This window comes from Enhydra lutris, unplaced genomic scaffold (assembly GCF_002288905.1).
Source record: "Enhydra lutris kenyoni isolate GAN:26980312 unplaced genomic scaffold, ASM228890v2 scaffoldscaffold10, whole genome shotgun sequence".
Taxonomy (NCBI): domain Eukaryota; kingdom Metazoa; phylum Chordata; class Mammalia; order Carnivora; family Mustelidae; genus Enhydra; species Enhydra lutris.
This window is the reverse complement of record NW_019154094.1, coordinates 43,295,233-43,307,021: the sequence shown is the minus strand read 5'-3', so window position 1 is coordinate 43,307,021 and position 11,789 is coordinate 43,295,233. Positions and strand designations below refer to the sequence as shown.

At 41.8% G+C, this 11,789-nt stretch overlaps 1 protein-coding gene across 2 annotated transcripts in view; it reads left to right on the top strand.

Annotated features, from left to right (window-relative positions):
* Positions 1–5,220: 5,220 nt before the first annotated feature.
* Positions 5,221–11,789, top strand: part of LOC111144322 (Raf-1 proto-oncogene, serine/threonine kinase) — an 84,900-nt gene continuing 78,331 nt past the window's right edge. Inside the window, exon 1 of one of the 2 annotated variants that reach the window (XM_022498564.1) lies at positions 5,221–5,505. The gene's annotated coding sequence lies outside the window, so the exon portion shown is untranslated. The remainder of the gene's footprint in view (positions 5,506–11,789) is intronic. The other variant, XM_022498565.1, reaches the window with a different exon arrangement.

Below are 11,789 nucleotides of genomic sequence, written 5' to 3'. Positions count from 1 at the left end.
AAAATTATTAGAAGTTTAAGAAAAAATGAATACAAATAAGATATAAAAAATTTAAATTAAAAAGGAAAGAAAACAAAAGAAACAAAAAGGGAAAAATGTAAATAAAAATTATTAAAGGTAAAGCAGTGCAAATTATTTTTTCCCCTCCTATACTCCATAGTCCCAACTCCCACCCACCCCTTCACCTGTGATCACTGTTAGCATTTTGTGTGTCCTTCAGACTTAATTTAAGCAGAAGTTTTTCTTCCTTTCCCCAAAAAGTAGCACACAGTTCACACAACACAGTTCACAATTTTGTTTTTGTTTTTTTCCTTTAATGGGATTTCTTGGCTATCTTTCCATATCAGTACATAAGAGAGTTCATCTTTCACCTGACATTTCACATGACATTTCTTTGTCTAGATTATAAGCAATGTAGCAAGGAATACCTTGTACATACAGCATCTCACACACAAGTATATCTGTAGGATAAATTTCCAGGAGACAATCTTTGACAAAAAGTATGCACATTTATAATTTTGATATTGCCAAATTGACTTCCATAGAGATTGTTCCAGTGTACGTCCCCCCAAGTAATTTCTGAGAGAGCCCAGGTATTAATTTTGACTTGGTTTCTGAGATGACTGCTCTAGGCTTTCCTGTTTAAGATACCACAAGATGTATTGTGGTTGACACCCCAGTAGCTAGCCCCTTAACCACTCCTCCATCCCCGTTAAGGACTGCCTCATGGCTTAAGGGAGATTGACTCTAGGGGAGACATCTTTTGCCCCTCCAACCTCCCCTTCATCATTCTCTTCTGCCTCAGGGAGGCAGTCTCCAACTGAGAACTGCATGCAGTTTCTCAGACTTATCTGTAAAGTCACATCTCAGTGCCTTTGGTCATATGGTTCCCACCTCCTGCCCTGTCCTCCCACCCTTCTCAGTCTGGAAAATTCTGACTCCTCCTTCAGGACTCAGCTTAAGTGTTGCCTCTATGGAGGCTTCTCCGACAGAACCAGCCTCTCTCTCCCTCCTCTGGTGTGGTACCACAGAACTCCGGTCAGCTCGCCCTTAGAGCACATTTGGATCACCAGGTGAGGTAACTGTTTGTTTACAAGGCTCTGTCTCTCCCAGCACCCAGCCCAAGTCAGGCCCACACTTTAAACTGCTCTGTAACTAAAATTAAACTCACTGGAGAGGCAGGATGGCATAGAAAGGCATGGAAGTTGTGGGAGTTGGACTGGATAGGACTCCATCCTTTGTCCTCTTCCCACTTCACCCTCCCTTGTTCTCTGTGCTCTAAACCACACTGGCCCACACTCCTTTCCCACTTCATGGCCCTTTATGTGCCATTTCAGCTGCTCTCCTCCTGGTTTCCTCCTTCATTGCCCAGCTTAATTAAGTCTTACTCCCTAAGAGAGGCCCTCCATGGCTGCTGAGCCTAAAAGCACACCCACTTCCAATTCTAACATTCTCTAGTCATTCCCTTCGTCAATTGACCATAATCCTAGTTCTTATGCTGATTTGTTTATCAGTTTGCTGCATGTCCTCCCCCATCAGACCTTCAAGTCCTTGAGGGCAAAGACCTTGGCTTATTCACTGCCATGGATCCAGGGCTAACACAGGAGCTGACTCATGGTAAGCACAACAGAAATCTTTATTGACTGAATGTTGAATGAATGAACAAATGAACAGGTTCAAACCCCTTCTCCATCACTTCCCAGCTTTGTCCTTGGATTAATTACCTTCTCAGAAGGGTTCCTCATTTGAAGATCAGAAGTTTCAGGTAGTAATGTGTACCAGTGATTGTATCAAATGCCAGATACATGAAAAGTTTCCATAAATGGTAGCTATCACTTGTTTTCCTTTCTTTTACCTGAAAAATTCATCCTTTCTGCCAGGCTTAAAGACCTTGTACATCTTTACAAAGAATTTCTTTCTTTTTTTTTTTTTTTTAAATTATTTATTTATTTGACAGACAGAGATCACAAGTAGGCAGAGAGGCAGGCAGAGAGAGAGGGAGGAGGAAGCAGGCTCCCTGCAGAGCAGAGTGTCTGATGTGGGGCTCGATCCCAGGACCCTGGGATCATGACCTGAGCTGAAGGCAGAGGCTTTAACCCACTGAGCCATCCAGGCACCCCTACAAAGAATTTCTTATTGAGGCGTAGCAAATATATAGAAAGAACACATATCAATTTCTCTCTCTCTCTCTCTCTCTCTCTCACACACACACACACACACACACACACACACACTCACTCATGTATTCACCTCCCAAATTAAACAGAACATTCCAACACCGGGGTAAGTTTCCATGTTAGCTTCCCCCAACCAATGACACCTATTCTTTCCCTTCTCTCTTTGATCTGAGATCATGGCATGTCCATTCTTCCCTCAAACTATTTGACTCATTTCTGTCCTCATTCCTCTTTTCTAAAAACTCTAGCTCTTTGACTTTTCCTGCACCAAGCCAGAGGTTTTTAAAGTAGAGGACATGCAACCCAGTGGGGTGCAAGGTGATGCCTGCGATTCTACTCTTAGGTATATGCCTGGAAGAACTGAAGATAGGTACTTTTTTTTAAAAGATTTTGTTTATTTATTTGACAGAGAGAGAGAGAGAGATAGTGAGAGAGGGAACACAGCAGGGGAAGTGGGAGAGGGAGAAGCAGGCTTCCTGTGGAGCAGGGAACCTGCCTGATGTGCCCAGGCGCTCTTAAAGATAGGTACTCTAATACCACATGTATACGCATGCTCACAGCAACACTATTCACGATGGCCTAAAGATGGAAACAGCCCAAATGTCTATCAACCGATTGTGTATGGTGGAGTATTATTCAGCCATAAAAAGAAGTTACTGATACATGTCATGTGGATGAACCTTGAACACATGCTAAGTAAAAAGAACCAGACACACATAGTCACATGTTGTATGATTCCATTTATATGAAATATCCAGAAAAGATAAATCCCCAGTTATAGAATGCATCTTAGTGGTTGTCAGGGGCTGGGTGGAAATGGGATGGGGAGAAACTGGTTAATGGGTAAGGTGTTTTGCTTTGGATTGAGGGAAATATTTTGGAACTAGAAGTGATTGCACAATACTGTGAACATATCAAATGCTACTTAATTTTTCACTTTAAAAGGGTTAAGTTTATGTTATGTGAATTTCACCTTTATAAGCTTTTTTTTTTTTTTTTTTTTTTTAAATGAAATAGCCACTCTTGTCAGCCGAGAGGTTTGAATGAAGCAGAATCCCTAAGTAAAGTGCGGCAGCTGGGGGCCACCGAAGGAAGAAATGGCCTGGGGTCAGCAAGTGTGGTTGTGCTGCTCTATCCTAAGTAGTAATGATATTACGAGAAGAGATAGGTATAATTACAGCTAACATTTCTATGTTTAATACGAGCCAGGAACTGTTCCAAGTGCCTTACATCTTAAACTCACTAAATCCTTTAACTCTAAGAGGTGGATATGATCACGTTTTCTTTACAGATGAAGAAACTGAGGAACTGAGGTTAAAATGACTTATCTCAGTCACAAATGAGGAAGTGGCAATCTAAATTCGAAACCAGGCAATCAGATTCCAGGTACTGAAGTCTCAACCCCCAGGCTCTGTTCTAAATGCTTCCTATGTTTTATCTCATTTAATTCTGTGAGGTAGACGTTATTGTTATTACTCCTATAAAAAGAAAAAACCCACCAAAAACAACTCTCATGGACCTTCTGTATTCAATGCCCTCCAGTCTTTCCTCTGCAATTATTTGCATGTTGGTCCTCACATAGCCGTCTTATCTTTCTCATATTGCTTCATCTTCATTTTCCTATACTGCACATATTACTATCTGAATTTATTTTATACTTTCTTTTGGTCTTTCATCTCTAGAAGGCAGGGCTTTTGAATGCAGATTTCCCAACAACCAGAACAATGTGTGGTACACAATAGGCTCCCATAAAAATTTACATAAATGAATGCTGCACATTATTGGGTAGTTTTGTGTGCCTGTGTTTGAATAAATAGCATCCTACCATACAAAATGTTCTTACAAAAATATGTCTTGGATTAGCACATAGATCCTGCTCATTTTTTTTTTTTTAAAGGTTTCATTTATTTATTTGAGAGAGAGAGAGAGAGAGAGCCTGCGCAAATGCTGGGGTAGAGGCAGACTCCCCACTGAGCAGGGAGCCCACAAGGGGCTCCATCTCAGGACCCTGGAATCATGACCCCAGCCCATAACTGGGATCTTTTAAGACAGATAAAATCCCATACTGTGGATGTAGCACCGCTTATTTGTAGTTTTCTACTTAATTAACTCACATCTTTGCCAGGGTATCTCTAATGCAAACAATATGGCAATAAACGTCTTAGCACATGCCTGTTTGTGCTATGGGTACACATTTCTTTAAAATTAGTGCCTAAAAGGGGAACTGCTGGCACGAGGGATATACGCATAAAAAGTGTCAGTAGATAACGCCAAACTGCCCTCCCCATAAGCAATCCTGCCTGAATTAGGGTACATAACAGGTTTTCATATACTTTGGACCAGACTGAATATTATCAGTCTTGTTAACTTTTTGCCAAACTGATGGGGAAAAAGGTCCCCTTATTTACGGAGAGAAAAGTGAGGCTCAGAAAACTTGTACGGTCGGGTGACTGGCTGGCTCAGAAAAGCATGAGACGCTCGATCTTAAAGAGTCCCACGTATGGTGTAGAGATTACTTACTTAAATAAGATTAAAAAAAAAAAAAAAAAAGGAAAATTTAGGGACTTTCCCATACAACACATAAGTAGCTGAGTGGCGATTCGAATTCCAACATGCCTAAGGATAGCGCCAAAGCTTTACACAGTATACGGTGCGTCCTCCGGTAAGTCTGATTATCTCCGGGCCTTGTGATGCTGGCAGGCTGGCGTTCCTCTCGCAGGTAAGCCCCGGACCCTTCTGGGAGTCCCGGGTGGCCCTTCTCAATTGCCAACATCACCCACCGAGCGCCAACCTGGACCGGGCCCACAGCAGCCCCGGATCCGAAATGGCGACTGGCAACATCACGAGGCCCCGCCCCCTGGGGGGCGGGGTCAGAGTTCAGACTAGAGTGATAGATGTCCGAACCAAGTTTGCAGCCGAGGCCCGGCAGGCTCGCGCAGAAGCAGAGAGCCAGTGGCGCCGCAGGTCGGGAGGAGGAGCACCGAGTGGAGGGCTCATTTGCCGGGGCCGCCCGAGAGCCTCTTCGTTGCGGGCGTTGGGGCCGCCATCTTAGATGGCGGGAGTAAGAAGAGGACGAGCTTGAGACAGGAAGGCTTTCCTGCGGCTCTCCTTGGGCCCGGAAGAGGGCCAATTGGCCCGGCTTTGGGGCGTGTGCCCCGAGGCGCGGAGCGCGGGTGCGACGATGCGGGGACTGCCCGGGGCCCCGTCCCCTGGGCTAGGGACGCGCCGAATGTGACCGCCTCCCGCTCCCTCACCCGCCGCGGGGAGGAGGAGCGGATCAGACGCCGCCGCCGGACGACGGGACACGGAGGCGGTTCGGCTCCTTCAGGTAGGCGGCAGGGTCGGCCCTGGCTGCGGGGGGATCCGGGCGGCGGGGCTGAAGGGGCAGAGTTCTCCAGCGTCCGGGCCTGGGCGACGTTGATGGAGCGACCCGGCAGCTGCCGGGTGGGGGCCCGGGCCAGGCCGCTGTCACCCCGGGTGGCGCTGGACGGGCGGGAGCCCTGGAGCCCAGTGTCATGGCCGGCCAGCCGAGTTTCCACATCCCCACTCAAATTTCCTTGTGTTTCGGGGAAACGTGCTAGCGCCACCCCTGTACTCGGTGCACATTCCTTATATTTTGGTAATGGGAAAATCTGCCCAGAATAGCCCTGTATCTGTGTTGTCATTCAGGTGGACTAATTCCTTTTCTTTCTGGGCGCGGAGGGGGGGGGGGTGTCCCAGTCTTGCATCTTATCTCAGAGTCCGTCACTCAAGTGACACCCTTATAGGGAGGACGAGAAGAATCGGGGACGAGAGGAGGAAGTGGGTCAGTGCCCCATCACAAAGATATAGGGGGCCTCGCCTTGGGTTTCGGGACTCTGGGTTACTAATGAAAGGTTTGGGATGCGTATACTGAGGTTTGGCCCTGGGATGCTTTGGAATGAAGATCCAGGGCTGTCTTTTGTGTAAAGTGAGAGCCGCCAGGACGCTTGGGTTCTGCAGCTGCAGAGGTTCAGCAGAGCTATTCGATGCCCAGAAAGAGGAGTTGGAACATCATGAGAGGAGAGGCGGCTGTGTTCATTCATTGTTCTCATTTCAGGCTCTGGGTGTGCCCTCTGGTATTCATTTCTCTGGTGGGAAGAATGTTAGGATCCCCTATGTCTCCTTGAGATGTGACCGGCTTCTAGAGAGTCGTTTAATCTAAGTAGGGACGAATTCAGCTCACGTTCGTGGAGTATTTCTGCCTGCTTCGTCCTATGTGGGCTGAGTGGAGGGAACCTGCTCTTCTTTCTTCTCACCAAGGCGTGAAAACAATGCGCTATGATAAGGATGGACTTACTGAGTGTTGTGGGAATTTGGAACAGCTAGTTTTGCCTGGGGGAGTTGGGGAAGCTTGAACACTGGAGGGAACTTTTGCGGCCAGTTTTGGACTGATGAGTAAGTGCTTACCAGGTGAGGAGAGGAGAGCATTATAAGCTGAAGAACCGCTGGTACAAAGGCATAGAGACATGCAGGAGTTGGGATGAGTTTGGGGTGCAGGAAGGAAGTGGTGAGAGATGAGGGTCTAAAAGAAAAGTTGTGAAGGATCTTTGTTGGAGACAGTGAACTAGTTGATTTAATTTGGATTGTTTTAAGTGAATATTCTAATTTTTTCTTGCTGATAACTAATTTCTCCCTTTATGATGTTGAAGCTGATAGTAACTGAAAAGATGTACTGTGTTAAAGCCATTTAAGGACATTTTTGATAAGTGCCTTATGTCAGATGTTTTGCACTTACACGGTGGTGAATGAACTGAACTTCATATTCGTAGGTGTTTTTGTAAAAGATTTTTCTAACCTTTTGCTTGCTCACTAAAATGTTGACTTTATGCATGTAGCGCATGCTGCTAATACTGCCTTTTAAATGGCTGTTCGCAATAAAAACCACACTCCCCAGTCATGTAGAAATTGGAAGATTATTTGAAACAGCTGAAAGTATTTTTAATTTATTGTGTTGTATATTTAGTAAACTTTCTTTGCATTGATTCTGTGGTTTTCAATTTTGTTATAAAGTCTTTAGCTCTATAAACATAATTTACCCCAAATCTCTCTATTGTTGTGATTAATGCTTAAGGTAATGTGATTATTATGGTCTTAACAGACTTTAGCTAGCAGTTCCTGAGTTTTTCTTGGGTTGTGATTACATGCCACTGAAGAACATTATTAAGAGACTTTTGTCTTGTTTTCACCCTTATCACTTTAAGGGCTAAGCTGTTTAAAATGCAAGAGAAACATTTGACCCCGTTGAACACTGGATACTTGGAAAAATAAACCTGTTAGTGTTTCTGCTGGAAAAGCTTATCTTTTAGGTATGTGGTGTTTGTGATTAAAACTTGTAGTGGGGTTGCTTAGCCTTGTTAAAACTTTTGTCAGTAGTTGAAAAGTGTAAGCCTTCAAAGTAGTAGGCTTGAGTGAAATACATTAGAACATATTTTATGGGATTTGGGTTAGCAGAAGAAAACAGGGAAACAGATTAAGCTGGTCATTTGTAATGAAAAGGATCTAAAAGGTGAAAGGGAGAATGGTTAAACATCAAATATTGTATTACAACTGCTCTGAAACTAGTTGTGTTTAGTTTAAAACATGCCATTTGTGAAAACCAAAGTAGGTGGTTTGCTGTGAGGATTAAACAACAACTTCTTGGAAGTTAAATTTCCAGAAGTACTAGGTTACTTATTAAATGGAAAATACAATTAATAACTTTAAATTACTATTTCAAGTAGTTTGTTAGTAGTAGATGTATGATTCTACTACATTCTAATTTCAGATAAAACTTTGTTAGTAACCTGCCTAAAAATAGAAAAATGTTACATGAGGGAATGCTTTTGTTTGCATGTTAGGAACATAATAGGCCATACATAATAATCCTGGTCTTGGGAGGAGCTTGTTAGCCAAACAGCATGCCTTAATGTTGACTTGCAGAAGAGAATTTTAAATATTGCTTTTGAAAGGCAGTGGACTGTGTGACAGGAGGGGGTTTATGAAACCATAAAATCAAACTTGTAAAGGTTTTTTGTTTTTCAAATTGTACAGGTCATGGAAATCATTTCTTTAAAACTAGTTGAAAAATTGCTCACCTTGACTAAATTAATTGGAAGACCAAGGAACAATAGGCTTATTTACGATGAGGTTGTGTAGAATTATAGGTTGTTGTATTGTGTGTGTGTGTGTGTTTATGTGTATGATTGGTTCAGAATTCCTATTTGCTAAACTGACTAGGTGCTAAATGTAACACTACATGTTTGCATTACAATTTAGTTAGTATTTCTGGTATAGGGCTATACTGCCTTGTCTATCATCGACATGATAGTAATGGTGGGGTATTTTATTCTTGCCTTAAAAGTAGAGTAAAAATTGCTTTATTTTGTATTAAAGTTTTCATCTTTTATTTTACAGTGATTAAATCATTTTGTTCCTCCGTTTCTCCCAGAATACTTGTGTAGCTCTCATTGATTTTCCTGGTTAACTTCAGAGCTTTTTAGCTTTTCTTCTAAAATTGCTCCTAAAATCTCAGTTTAACCAAGGAAAATGTCAAGTGGGTGTTGTTTCTTTGTTATTGGTTTTGGCCCAGGCTATCTCAAGTCTCTTTGGCAAATCACTCATAAAGTGTGTTAATTGCTTCACATTCCAATCAGTGTACATAGTTTTTCTTGAGGAACACTTGACACATAGTTTTATTTTTAGACCAGATTCTAAGGGATTTTACAGAGGTAGGGATTAACAATCCCAAAGCTAGTTTCAAATTTTTAAATCTTTGTGATTTTGAGATTGTTGGTATTTTTGGCTAATGAATGGAAAGCAGCGGGCAATGACAATGTTTTAGGGGTCCCAGTATGTTTAAGTGCTGGTGAGGACCTTGTGGATTTTGCTGGTGTCCTCTTCTTCCTCTTTCAACCTGTTGGATTCCATTTATTGTCATATAGTAAAAAGCATAAGTACATTTTACTGTTGGAATCAGGATCTTCTATTTATTTTCTTCCATCCTGCTATGGAAAACAAAAGTGGTTTGACTTCTTTGAAGGTACTTAATACTAGGCATCACAGTTGGGACAGTGTTTACTTTTTTCCATCCATGTACATTTCCGATGGAAGAGTCAGGTTAGTTACTGTTTAACTGTGTTAATATGTCTTTAGAATTAGGAATTTTCGTTCCTTTTTTCTTTTTCTTTCTTCTTCTTCTTCTTCTTCTTTTTTTTTTTTTTTTTAAGTAATCTCTACACCCATCATGGGGTCTCAAATTTACAACCCCAAGATCAGGAGTCGCATGCTGTATTGACTGAGCCAGCTAGGTCTTAATCTGGGTATTTCTGAGGCATCCTTTACAAGCATGGATAGCTTTTAACATCTCTCCATTACCTGGGTTTGGGATGGATGAAATCCTGAATTTTCCCTGGAAGAATATGACTTTTGTTCTCTGTGGCAGATCTCATTGGGAAACTCAGAATTTCTAGGAGAGGCATTTCTCTGGATTGAGAAGATCATTCAGAAAGGAACTACCATTTGCATTTAAGATAATTTGTTTACAGTAGAAAAGACTGGAAAGAGTTCAAATGTCCAACATTAGTGAAATGATTAAGTAAATGGTGGTACAGCCACTTGATGGGGCACTGTACTTGTCATTAAATATGGATTATATGACGCATTGATAACATGGAAAATGTTGAACACAAAATTATGTATCTGGAACGATTACAGTTTTATTAAAAAATACAGTGGAATATCGTTCAGTATAAAAAGAGATGGTGTACTGATACATTGTCCAACATGTATAAACCTTGCAAACATGTTAAATGAAAGAAGCCAGTCATAAAAGACCATATATTTTATGATTCCATTTGTATGAAATGTCCAGAATAGGCTAGTCTACAGAGACAGAATGTAGGTTAGTGGTTGCCAGGGGCTGGAAGGAGTGTGGGAATGGACAGCAACTGTGATAGGGTTTTTTTTTTTTTTTTTTTGGAGGGATGAAAATGTTCTCAAATTGTGGAGATGGATGCACAACTCTTGAATATAAAAAAACCATCAAATTGTACACTTCAAGTGGGTGAGTTGTATGTGAATTACATCTCAAGCTGTTTTGAAAAAAATCTCAAAACCTACACATGGGAAGAAAATACATGTAGGTGTTAACAGTTACTGTTAAACAGTAGAAATAAGAATAATGTTCTTTGGGGTGCCTGGGTGGCTCAGTGGGTTGAAGCCTCTGCCTTCGGCTCAGGTCATGATCCCAGGATGCTGGGCTGTCTGCTGTGTGGGGAGCCTACTTCCTCTTCTCTCTCTCTGCTTGCCTCTCTGCCTACTTGTGATCTCTGTCTGTCAAATAAATAAATTAAAAAAAAAAAGAATAATGTTCTTTATACTTCTTATATTCTCTGAATGTGTTGCTTTTATAATAGAAAAATGCATTTAATAAAGTTAATTAATTGGGACACCTGGGTGGCTCAGTCGTTAGGTGTCTGCCTTTGGCTCGGGTCGTGATCCTGGGGTCCTAGGATCGAACCACACATTGGGCTCTCTGCTTGGCATGAAGACTGCTTCTCCCCCTGCTTGTGTTTCCTCTCTCACTGTGTCAAATAAATAAATCTTTATAAAAAAAGTTAATTGTATTCATGGTGTGGGTCTTTATGTTACCCCAGACATTCAGTCACTGTCAGATTCCGTTGACAACTATATTTTTGAGCTTCTTTTAGCTGTTTTCTTTTTTTCTCCAGATTAAAGCAGGCTTTTCTTACTATTAGCCTTGAGTGTTGTTAGAACGTCCAAAGTGAACTTCTTTTTCTTATTTCTTCCCATGGCAGTGCTTTCTCCACATTGCGATCAGATTCACTCTTACTGTGCAGATTCTTAAAAATTAAATTTTATTAAATTTTTTGAATAGATAATACCATCACATGCCACAAAATTCAAAGGATACAAAACTTTTGGCAGAGTAAGTAAAGTGTAGAGTAATTCTACCTCCCTCTTTGTTCCCCAGCTACCCAGCTTTCTTTCATGGAGGGGAATAATGGGGTTTTTAAGTATCCTTTTTTTTTTTTTTTTAAAGATTTTATTTATTTATTCGAGCTCGAGAGAGAGGGCACTCGAGTGCACAAGCAGAAGGAGGGTAGCGGGAGAGGGAGAAGCAGGCTCCGTTGAGCAGAGAGCCTGACAAGGGGCTCTATCCCAGGACCCTGGATCATGACCCAAGCTGAAGGCAAGATGCTTAATGGACTGAGCCACCTAGGTGCCCCTTATGTATCCTATTTTGTGATGATAACAATATTCAAATGTAGATGTACCGGCCTTACTTCTGTTGGCAAATCTTCCAAGAGTGTCCATTGCCTATCGGACTAAACATAGTTCTTGCTTAATGAAGATTCCTCATACTATCTTTGGTGGAATTCAAAAGTATTTTTTTTTTTTTTTTTTAGCACTTACGTAGGTGCAGTCTAGTGTGCTTCATGCAGGGTAAATGAGGCAAGTTCCTGCCTTCAACGACCTTATCTAATGAGGAGAGATTGACACAATTTCCTTACTTTTATCTGTTCCTCTTTTAAGAGCCATTTTGAACACCATCTTCTAAATATCATTTCCTGATCTTTTTTTCCTCTTCTC